Source organism: Cherax quadricarinatus, unplaced genomic scaffold, assembly GCF_038502225.1.
Source record: "Cherax quadricarinatus isolate ZL_2023a unplaced genomic scaffold, ASM3850222v1 Contig26, whole genome shotgun sequence".
Lineage (NCBI taxonomy): Eukaryota > Metazoa > Arthropoda > Malacostraca > Decapoda > Parastacidae > Cherax > Cherax quadricarinatus.
This window is the reverse complement of record NW_027195052.1, coordinates 409,750-422,004: the sequence shown is the minus strand read 5'-3', so window position 1 is coordinate 422,004 and position 12,255 is coordinate 409,750.

The following is a 12,255-nucleotide window of genomic DNA, read 5'->3' as shown; positions in this document are numbered from 1 at the left end:
CCCAATTTTAATGCTACGCAAGAAATAATCTCTGATAACTCTATCTACTCATTTGCAAGTCCCAATCAGATCCAACCCCTCTCACTCATGTATTTATCCAACCTAAATTTGAAACTACCCAAAGTCCCAGCCTCAATAACCCAACTAGGTAGACTGTTCCACTCATCAACTACCCTATTTCCAAACCAATACTTTCCTATGTCCTTTCTAAATCTAAACTTGTCTAATTTAAATCCATTACTGCGCATTCTCTCTTGGAGAGACATTCTCAAGACCTTACTAATATCCCCTTTGTTAATACCCATCTTCCACTTATACACTTTGATCATGTCTTCCCTCATTCTTCGTCTAACAAGTGAATGCAATTTAAGAATCTTCATTCTTTCTTCATAAGGAAGATTTCTAATGCTATGTATTAATTTAGTCATCCTACGCTGAATGTTTTCTAACGAATTTATGTCCATTCTGTAATATGGAGACCAGAACTGAGCTGCATAATCTAGGTGAGGCCTTACTAATGATGTATAAAGCTGCAGTATGACCTCTGGACTTCTGTTGCTTACACTTCTTGATATAAATCCCAGTAATCTATTTGCCTTATTACATATGCTTAGGCACTGCTGTCTTGGTTTAAGGTTGCTGCTTACCATAACCCCCAAGTCCTTTTCGCAATCTGTATGGCTAAGTTCTACATTATTTAACTTATAAGTGCTAGGGTTATGGGCACTCCCAAGCTTCAGAACCTTGCATTTATCTACATTGAACTGCATCTGCCACTTTTCTGACCAAGAATAGAGTTTGTTTAAATCCTCCTGAAGTTCCATAACATCTACGTTTGAATCAATTATCCTACCTATCTTTGTGTCATCGGCGAATTTGCTCATATCACTAGTAATTCCCTCATCAAGATCATTGATATATATTATAAACAACAACGGGCCCAAGACTGATCCCTGTGGAACGCCACTTGTTACAGATCCCCACTCGGATTTAACCCCATTTATGGACACTCTCTGCTTCCTGTCAGTGAGCCATGACTCGATCCACGAGAGCACTTTTCCCCCAATGCCATGAGCTGCCACTTTCTTTAACAGTCTATGGTACGGAACTCTATCAAAAGCCTTACTAAAATCTAAGTAAATAATATCAAATTCTTTATTGTGGTCAACAGCCTCAAAAGCTTTACTGAAGAAAGTTAATAAATTAGTTAGACAAGACCGGCCTCTTGTGAATCCATGCTGAGTATCATTAATCAAGCTATGCTTATCGAGATGGCTTCTTATAATCTCAGCTATAATTGACCAGCAATTTGCCTACAATTGAGGTCAGGCTTATTGGGCGGTAATTTGACGGTAACGACTTGTCCCCTGTTTTAAAAATAGGAGTTACATTAGCCATCTTCCACATATCAGACACTACACCTGTTTGAAGAGATAAATTAAAAATATTAGTTAATGGTTCACAGAGTTCCATTTTGCATTCATTAAGAACCCTTGAAAAAACCTCATCAGGACCCAGCGACTTATTTTGCTTCAGTCTGTCTATCTGCTTCACAACCATCTCACTAGTGACTGTGATGTTACATAATTTATCTTCTTCTAGCCCACTGTAAAAATTAATTACTGGAATATTGTTAGTGTCTTCCTGTGTAAAAACTGAGAGAAAATAATTATTTAAAATCAAGCACATTTCATTCTCTTTGTCAGTAAGGTGCCCATAGTTATTTTTAAGGGGACCTATCTTATCTCTAACTTTTGTTCTATAGACCTGGAAAAAACTTTTTGGGTTAGTTTTAGAATCCCTAGCAACTTTAATTTCATAGTCCCTTTTAGCTTTTCTTATCCCATTTTTAATGTCCCTCTTAATGTCAATATACTGATTCATAAGATGACCCTCACCTCTTTTGATACGCCTATAGATTCCTTTCTTATGCCCTAGTAGATATATGAGCCTATTATTCATCCATTTTGGGTCATTTCTATTTGATCTAATTTCTTTATATGGGATAAACGCTCTTTGAGCAGCATGTATAGTGGATTCGTTCGTTTTGTGCTGCTGGGCGGAAGCTGCTGCCTATACAACTACTCCTTGAGAAGAGTTGTGACCTTCCTGTTGCTGGGTACCATCCACCACCTCCCTGGCACCCAGATCCAGCCGATGTTTGCATCATGCAGCTACCCATCTCTAAGCGTCTCTGCAGTCAAGACACCCTCAGCAATCATGCTGAGACAAGCATGACACTGGCAGAGGGAGGCACATGTGCAGTGTATTTCACAGATGGTTCTGTCGACCCTGACAGGAAGAGAGCAGCAGCTGAACTGTACCACAATGGTCACACACAAGGCTGTGCGACTCCCTGACCACTGCACGATCCTTCAAGCTGAGCTGGTGGCGATTCAGCAGGCATTGTCACATGCCCTACGACATCAACTCCGACCTGTCATACATGTTGATTCCACCTATGCAATCAATGCCCTCTCCCATCCTCAACCACAGGATAATGTTCACCTCATCACATCGATCCTGAGCATAATGACAGCCTTAGAAGTTCAGGGTAACAGATCAACATTGAACTGGATTCCCAGCCATGCTGGCATCCGGGAAAATGAGGCGGCAGATGATGCAGCCAAGGCAGCAATAGACTATCCACATGTTGGGATTACTGTCCCAATCAGCCTACGACAGACCAAACTGGTGGCTGCCAGAGCCATGAAACTTATGGGGGAGGTCTTAGGTGATACCCCATCTCAACAGTGGTACCGAGCAGCGACTCAGGGAACACACCCTCCATATGATAGAAGCTGGTCCAGAGCACAGTGTACCGCCATCCATCGGCTTCGTTTGGGCTTTCCCACAGCCAAGATGATGGTAGACAAGGCTGAGGAGGAGATGTGCCAGTACTGTCAGCACGTTGTCCAGCGGCCCCTAACACACTATCTTCTGGAGTGCGAAGTTACTGAGACACTCCGCAGGCAACTAGGAGTGATATTCCCTCCCGAAGAGGACCCAGAGATGACTGCGGCCACACTAGTGTACCATGGAGTCAACGAACCAGACAAGCTGTTACCTGTGATAACGACATATCCTCCTCCTCACTAGTGTCCACAGTTAGAAGTACATATGGTGTTGTCGCTTATGAGATGCACCAGTTGAACTGACCAGAAGAGTGCTTGAACAGCATACGTCGCATCATTGTAGAAACCTTTCTTCCTCGGGAGCCAGAGACGGGTCATCGCAAGATTGAGACCCGTGCCAGGACTACGGTCTTGGCGAACATTATACATACAAGTATATGAGTGGGATGTACAAGAAGTGGGAGGGGCTGGGTTTGATTGGTGTCATTGGGTACGGGAGTTATTTCTTGGGTAGCTTTAGGTAGAGGTTGTTTTGACAAGGACTTGCCTCGCATGGGCCAGTAGGCCTTCTGTAGTGTTCCTCCATTCTTATGTTCTTATGTTCTTATATAGAGTTGAAGAACAACCTGAGGACTTCTATTATTTAGGCTTCTTGATATGAAGCCAAGGATTCTGTTAGCTTTATTGCGAACAGGCAGATGTATAACACATGGTGATAAGTGTGTATACATGAGCGTATATATAGAAGGGAAAACCTCTGTATTTCATTAGTGTCAGTTCTTTGAGTCGTATCCGCTAGTTTAGATGCTTTGCTGGTTCCATGTGGACACAAGTCACTTGTGTCCACACAATGCATTATCTCTTCTATGTTGAAAGTTGTTGTTATCCACACTAAACCCCCCAGAGGGCAATAACCCAGGATAACCCAAAATCCTAAACGAGGTGCTTACTTCCTATCCCCTGAACGACACCCACAACAGTCACTAACACCCAGGTACCTATTTACTGCTGGGTGATTAGAGACAAATTCTCCCTGTTCCTCTCGTCTCACCTGGACTCGTACAGCAGTTACCACCACGGTATTTATTTACAGCCTGGTTACATAGCTTATATAATGTTTGACAGACATTGTGAGTTATATTTACTGGGATCATCTCTAGAGTAGTTGCAACAAGGCCTAACTACTTAATTTAAGAATAATGAAGCTTGCAAGGTAACAGTTCTCCATATCATTATAATATATTCTTTAGCAGTAATTTATTATCGTTTATTATTATTATTATTATTATTGCTACTACTACTACTACTACTACTACTACTACTACTACTACTACTACTACTACTACTAATGGTCTGTGAACCCACATGGGTTATACAACCCTTTGCGAATGGGAGGTAATCACGTTTGATCCGAGTAAGTGAAGGGTACGCTTAGTTACTGGGTTGAAGAGCCTTTCAGCATCATCAAGACACCCCTTCTCTTTCCCCCCTCTTGAAGGACAGGATATAGAACATGGGATGAGGTGGGATATTAGAGCAAGACACACGAGACTTGCCCCGTAACACTATCCTCACTCACACACACGACTCATAAATTATTAACCTCATTTAAAGCTATGATGAGGCGGGCAAGGTAACACTAGAAGTAATACCTGCGTCACTGTTTACACTGGAGGTTAGTGCCATTACTGAGAGACGTGGCTCATTGTCTTCTTAGTTTGTGTTGCATCATAAATAAAAACTGGGTTTAATCCTGGTGAACGGGAAGAAATAGGAAGTGAGGTTGTGGTTCCTCACGAATTAAGTGTATCGCTAGTGAGACGATTTACTGTTACACGCACACACGTATGAGATACGATAAAGCTCTTGGAACAGAGAGAGAATGTACCTAGTAGCGACCAGCATAGAGGCGGGGCCAGGAGCTGTGAGTCGACCCCTACAACGACAAATAGGTGAATACACAATACACACTCATAGGACAGCTGCTGGAGGTGTGGAAGACAACAGCGGGAGTCCTGATAATTACGAAAGGGTAGTGTGTGCTGCAACAAGTCGCACTTCTGACAATCTAAGATTAGCTTTGAGTAAGCTAAGCAAGGAGTCATTCAGGGACATTTCAACCGGTGTACTGGAGTATGCAGCACCAGTGTGGAACTCACATCTGATTAAACAAAAAATTGAAAGAAAAAGTGCAGAGGTTTGCAACAGATCTGAAGACCTATTTGTGAATAGGAAGACTGTGTGGGTGGAATGTTGCAAGTGTAAAGTTTAGTAACGTGTCCTGGCTACTACAGTAGTAACTTACACTGACTCCCTACAGTGTAGAGAGCCAGTGTAAGCTACAGTGTAGAGAGCCAGTGTAAGCTACAGTGTAGAGAGCCAGTGTAAGCTACAGTGTAGAGCCAGGTAAGCTACCACAACGTACACAGTGTGAACATAGATGGGACATCACCACTGTCTGCCATAATCTCCCCCCGTCTCCCCCTGAAGGTCATGACCCCTCAGGTGACCCCTGACTTGACCTTACGGGGGCACCTCCGTCCTTCCTGACCTTGACAAGGTGCAGCCACGTTCCGGAAGTTGTTCAGCAGCCTTGTAACAAGTAGCTTCATGTGTTTAACGTGTTAAAAAACAAGTCTGACAAGCTGTGAAGAATTCAACTTACACGGTGACTAAGCTGTGAGATATCTCAAGCTTCTTCAACGACACATACACACACGCACACACACACACACACACACACACACACACACACACACACACACACACACACACACACACACACACACACACACACACACACACACACACACACACACACACACACACACATATTCGTAACTCATATATGTCGTGCCGAATAGGCAGAACTTGCGATCTTGGCTTAAATAGCAACGTTCATCTTGCCATATAGGACAAGTGAAAATTTGTGTATGCAATAATTTCGCCAAAATCATTCTGAACCTAACGAAAAAAATATATTTCACTGTGTTTGTTTAGTATTAAATTACTGTAAAAAATCTAAAATATATTTAGGTGGGTTAGGCTAAAATAAATTGTTCTTATTATAATAAGGTTAGGTAAGTTTTCTAAGATTCTTTTGGTGCAAAATTAACAATAATGAAAAAAAATATATCTTTAAACGTATAAGAGAAAATTTTAGAAATGAGTTCTTGCTAATTGACCAGTTTTACATATTCGGCACGACATATATATATATATATATATATATATATATATATATATATATATATATATATATATATGTATATATATATATATATATATATATATAATGTCGTGCCGAATAGGTAAAAACTTGCTATTTTGGCTTAAATAGCAACGGTCTTCTTGCCGAATAAGGCAAGCTAATATTCGTGTGTGTAATAATTTCGCAAAAATCATTCTGAACCTAACGGAAAAAATATATTTCACTGTGTTTGTTTAGTATTAAATTATTGTAAACTTATCTAAAATATATTTAGTTGGATTGGGTTAAATTAAATTGCGTTTGTTATGATAAGATATCTTAAGTTACGTGGCCTCGTGCACAAACTTAATAGGCAATTTACAGTACACTGCCTATAACTTTTTAAACCCGTAAATTTACATTTATCTAATGGGTACATGTACGTGATCTTTAGTCCACATGCTAATGGGTACATGTACGTGATCTTTAGTCCACATGCTAATGGGTACATGTACGTGATCTTTAGTCCACATGCTAATGCGTACATGTACGTGATCTTTAGTCCACATGCTAATGGGTACATGTACGTGATCTTTAGTCCACATGCTAATGCGTACATGTACGTGATCTTTAGTCCACATGCTAATGGGTACATGTACGTGATCTTTAGTCCACATGCTAATGCGTACATGTACGTGATCTTTAGTCCACATGCTAATGCGTACATGTACGTGATCTTTAGTCCACATGCTAATGCGTACATGTACGTGATCTTTAGTCCACATGCTAATGCGTACATGTACATGATCTTTAGTCCACATGCTAATGGGTACATGTACGTGATCTTTAGTCCACATGCTAATGCGTACATGTACGTGATCTTTAGTCCACATGCTAATGCGTACATGTACGTGATCTTTAGTCCACATGCTAATGCGTACATGTACGTGATCTTTAGTCCACATGCTAATGCGTACATGTATGGAGCTTTTAATATACATTTAAGCCAGACGAGCCACAAGGCTTTCGGGAAGTACTTCTTCAGCCTCTGGGTGGTCAGTAAGTGGAGGAACTTGAACGAAGAACCAGTGTAAGCAGACTGTACATAGTTTTAAGAACAGGCCATGGAACGGATGGGGTTTCAACCCCTGGCTAGTGAGTCATAAAGTTCCAAGTATGGTATATTGTTAACAGAGCTGAGGTTAAAGATATTCCAAACAATGTATATATTTTACAGATCATTTCCCATGATGTGTGAGCTGGGAGCAGCAATGTGGTCCGGTGGCCTGGTGGCTAAAGCTCCCGCTTCACACACGGAGGGCCCGGGTTCGATTCCCGGTGGGTGGAAACATTTCGACACGTTTCCTTACACCTGTTGTCCTGTTCACCTAGCAGCAAATAGGTACCTGGGTGTTAGTCGACTGGTGTGGGTCGCATCCTGGGGGACAAGATTAAGGACCCCAATGGAAATAAGTTAGACAGTCCTCGATGACGCACTGACTTTCTTGGGTTATCCTGGGTGGCTAACCCTCCGGGGTTAAAAATCCGAACAAAATCTTATCTTATCTTATCTTAATGTTGGAGAGAAAGTCACCTTCCTCCAAATCCCAAATCCGCTCACAGAAATCACTTCCTACGATACCTAGAAGCTTGGCAGACGATACACAGTACCCCAGTGATGAGCAGGACTGCTACGAGTACCTGAGAGGCAATATAATAAGCGTGAGGAGCCAAGACTCTTCACCAGCTTCCCAGCATGTATGAGAGGAGTTACTACCATATCCCTGGTTGTCTTTACGAGGGAAGCCGGCGAGTCACTCAAGCCAGTCCCTGACCAACCAGTCTCTGCATCGGGCCTCCACGGCCAGGCACACCACCAGGCCTCCTGGAGAATTAAGGCCTGATCATCCAAGCTGTTGCTGTTGGCCTCAAGGAGCTCAACTTAAGAACCACAGCACAACTGGTCAGGAACTGATCTAAGGACCTTGTCCAGATCCCTCTTGATGACAGCCAGAGATCTGTTGGTAATCCCCGTATGCACGGAGGGACAGTGAAGGAGGGGTGTTAAAGAGTCGGGGACCTCTGACACTCATCGATTTCTCTTTTAGCGTATTCGTCGCCCCCCTGCTTTTAACTGGAGGTAATTTGCACTGTATGCCAAATGTCTTGTCATATCGAGTGATTTCACTGTTCAGGTCTGGGACTAGTCTATCCAGGATTTTCCAGGTGTAAAATATTATGTACCTTTCTCGCCTACATTCCAAGGAATACAGTTGAAGGGACTTCGGGAGTGCCCAGTAGTTCCCAGTCTTGGATCTGGTCGCGGGGGATGCCGACCCCTCTAAAACATTCTACAGGTATCCTCAGGGGAGGCCAGTACCCCCGCCCAGGGAAGGCAACCCCATCCCCACGGAGATCCCTTAGGGATGATATTCCCTTTAAGAAGGAAATGTTGAGTGTCGCCGAAGTTTTTGTAATCAATCCTGGGATTTTTGAGGGTCACACCCACCCACGTCCAGGACCCATGTTGTGGTGACCCCCAGCACGTGATCCAGCCCACAGCACCCACGCAACCTCCTCTAGCACAATCACCCCTTACCCATCCAGAATCACCACAATACCCCCGCCCCTCTACCCCCATCACAATCATCCCAATACCATACCCTATCACAATCACCGTCATTGCCAAGGAGAAGGTGCAGAATGGAAAGGGAGAGGCGCGCCCTCTATAGTGGACGACGTCTGATAAGAGAACTTCTTGGAGGCAGACTCTCTGACGAAGGTTAAGACTGACCAGAGACTTGGAAAATGTTGAGATTAATTTGGAGGTGAGAGAGTCCAGGAGGGAGGGATGGAGAGAGCGAGCGAGAGAGCGAGAGAGAGAAAGAGAGAGAGAGAGAGAGAGAGAGAGAGAGAGAGAGAGAGAGAGAGAGAGAGAGAGAGAGAGAGAGAGAGAGAGAGAGAGAGAGAGAGAGAGAGAGAGAGAGAGAGAGAGAGAGCAAAAGGTCATAAATAAAATTGAGAGAAAATACAAAATACTTCTTCTGATATGCAAAATTCAGAACCAAGACAACACCTTGTACTTGGTCTTTGTTAAGAAAACTGAACATAAACAGACAACAATATCATGTTCACTGAGGACAATTTTCAGTTATTGCGTCACGGAAGAATGAACGAAAGTAAAACAAAATCAAAGTACAAAACAAACTCAAATTGGTTTCTAGAGAGAGAATCAAATGTGAGAGACCTGGGAGTGATAATGTCAGAAGATCTCACCTTCAAGGAACACAACAATGTTGTTATAGTAACTGCAAGACAAATGATAGGTTGGATAACTAGAACCTTCAAAACAGAAGATGTCAAGCCAGTGATGACGTGATGACAGTCTTCAGGTCGCTGGTTCTCTCTAGGCTGGAATATTGCTGTGTACTAACAACCTCCTTCAAGGCAGGAGACATTACTGAGCTGGAAAATGTACAGAGAACCTTCACAGTTGGTTTAAACTCAGTCCAGAACCTAAATTACTGGTAGTGCTTGAAGTCCATAGAACTGTACTCCTTAGAACGTAGGCGAGAAAGATACATTATAATCTACACCTGGAAGATAGTGGACTGTGGATGACAGGCACTAACAGCTTGATGGATTAGGCAGCAACCAGGAGGGCTGGCCTGGGGCCTTTTCGCGGGGGGCGCTGACCCCCCGGAAGTGACTCTAGGTAACCCACTACTACCACACTCCCTCCAAACTACCATCCTCTACCACAACCAACTCCCCCCTCCAACCGCAGTCCCCCCCCCAAATCCCCTCACCAACCACAACAACCATCCCTCTCCCCTCCCCAGTCTGACATCCGTCTCTGTGGGGCTTCCTCCCCCTCCCATTCCCCCCCATCCACCTTCACTAAAATGGCTCTCTCTCTCTCTCTCTCTCTCTCTCTCTCTCTCTCTCTCTCTCTCTCTCTCTCTCTCTCTCTCTCTCTCTCTCTCTCTCTCTCTCTCTCTCTCTCTCTCTCTCTCTCTCTCTCTCTCTCTCTCTCTCTCTCCTCTCTCTCTCTCTCTCTCTCTCTCTCTCTCTCTCTCTCTCTCTCTCTCTCTCTCAACATTTTTTGTAAATTAAACTGTGGTAAAGCTCTATAATTTACTGTAATAGTAATAATAAATTATTTGTATCAATACTATTATTATTAATACCATTATTATTTTTATTATTATTATTATTATTATTATTATTATTATTATTATTATTATTATTATTATTATTATTATTATTATTATTATTATTATTATTATTAGTCAACGAACATAGAAATCATAGAAAACGGAGCTTCATTAAGGATAATTTCACGGGGAAGCGCTAAACTCGTAAAGGGAAAAGGAGATAAGCAGGTTCGAAGTCTTTGCAAACGATTACAAACCTTTATATATATATATATATATATATATATATATATATATATATATATATATATATATATATATATATATATATATATATATATATATATATATATATATATATATATATATATATATATATATATATATATATATATATATATATATATATATAAAGGATTCAATCCTCCGTGTTCACAGGTAAATGAGAGTTTTATATATTTTTTTCAAGTTACTCTTTGAAGTTCATGAATTATCTTCAAATTACGCGGAGAATTATGGATGAATTATTATAGGGCAGCGTTCAGTGTCTTTCAGGGAAGTCTGATCTCTAGTGTGTGATTATGTGATAAGGTTGAAAGGGTATGACGTGTGGGTGTAATGTGTGGGAGTGAGGTGTGGGTCTGACGTGTGGGTCTGACGTATGGGTCTGACGTGTGGGTCTGACGTGTGGGTCTGACGAGTGGGATGCTGGCCAACGATTTTTCTAATAAGACTGGATACAATCGTGCCCATGGGCGGCTGTGGGTAGGCGTGGAGGTGGACGTGAGTGTGGGGGTGGGCGTTATCACAGAGCGTGACCCTCACTCTCCGGAATTCCTCTGATTGGTCTTTTATGTTCCAGATTGTCCCAAGTGGTTCTTTGAAAGCCTCCCTCCCTCCCTTTCTCCCTGCACCTCTCCCGTCCCTCCCTCTCTGCGTCTCTCCCCTCCCTGCGTCTCTCCCCTCCCTGCGTCTCTCCCCTCCCTGCGTCTCTCCCCTCCCTGCGTCTCTCCCCTCCCTGCGTCTCTCCCTCCCTCCCTTCCCTCCTTTCTCCTCTCCACTGCTGAAAGCTTTGAAGTTACCGTGGCTGCTGAATCTTTAATGGAATACTTGACAATATCCTCATTGCCCTACTGAGATCTCCCGCTTCAGACTAGGATGGACATTTAACTTCCTGACACACAGAGCACGAAGAGTAATTGTAAACAGAGTGAAATCAGGGGCTATTAGAGTGAATAGTTGTGTCTCCCCAAGGCAGGGTACTCGTCCCACTTCTCTTCCTCATTCTTATATCTGACATAGACAGAGACATCAGTTATAGCACTGTGTCATCCTTTGATGACAACACTGGAATCTGTATGAGATGAGTGTCATCCATAGAAGACACTGCCAACCTCCAAGCTGATGTCTTCCAGTGGACCACTGATATCAACCAAGTCTTCCAGTAGACCCCTGTTATAAACCAAGTCTTCCAGTGGACCACTGATAGAAACTAAGTGTTCCAGTGGGCCACTGATATAAACCAAGTCTTCCAGTGGGTCACTGATATAGACCAAGTCTTCCATTGGACCACTGATATAAACCAAGTCTTCCGGTGGACCACTGATATAAACCAAGTCTTCCAGTGGACCACTGATATAAACCAAGTCTTCCAGTGGACCACTGACATAAACCAAGTCTTCCAGTGGACCACTGGCAACAATATCATGTTCAATAAGAACAAATTTCAGTTATTACGTCACGGAAGAAATGAGGAAATAAGAATGAGATTGGAGTTCAAGACCTGGGCGCCATAATATTATTATCGTAACTGCAAAAAAGATGATAGGTTGGATAACTAGAACCTTCAAAACAAGATATGCCGAGCCAGTGATGACTCTCTTCAGGTCACTGACTCTCTCCAAGCTGGAATATTGCTGTGTACTAACAGCCTCCTTCATGGTAGGAGAAACTGGAAAAAGAAGAGAGAATTTTCACAGCTTGTATAGCTCAAACACCTAAGTTACTGGAGGTGCTTGAATTCCCAGAACTCCAAAGAACGTAGGTGAGAAAA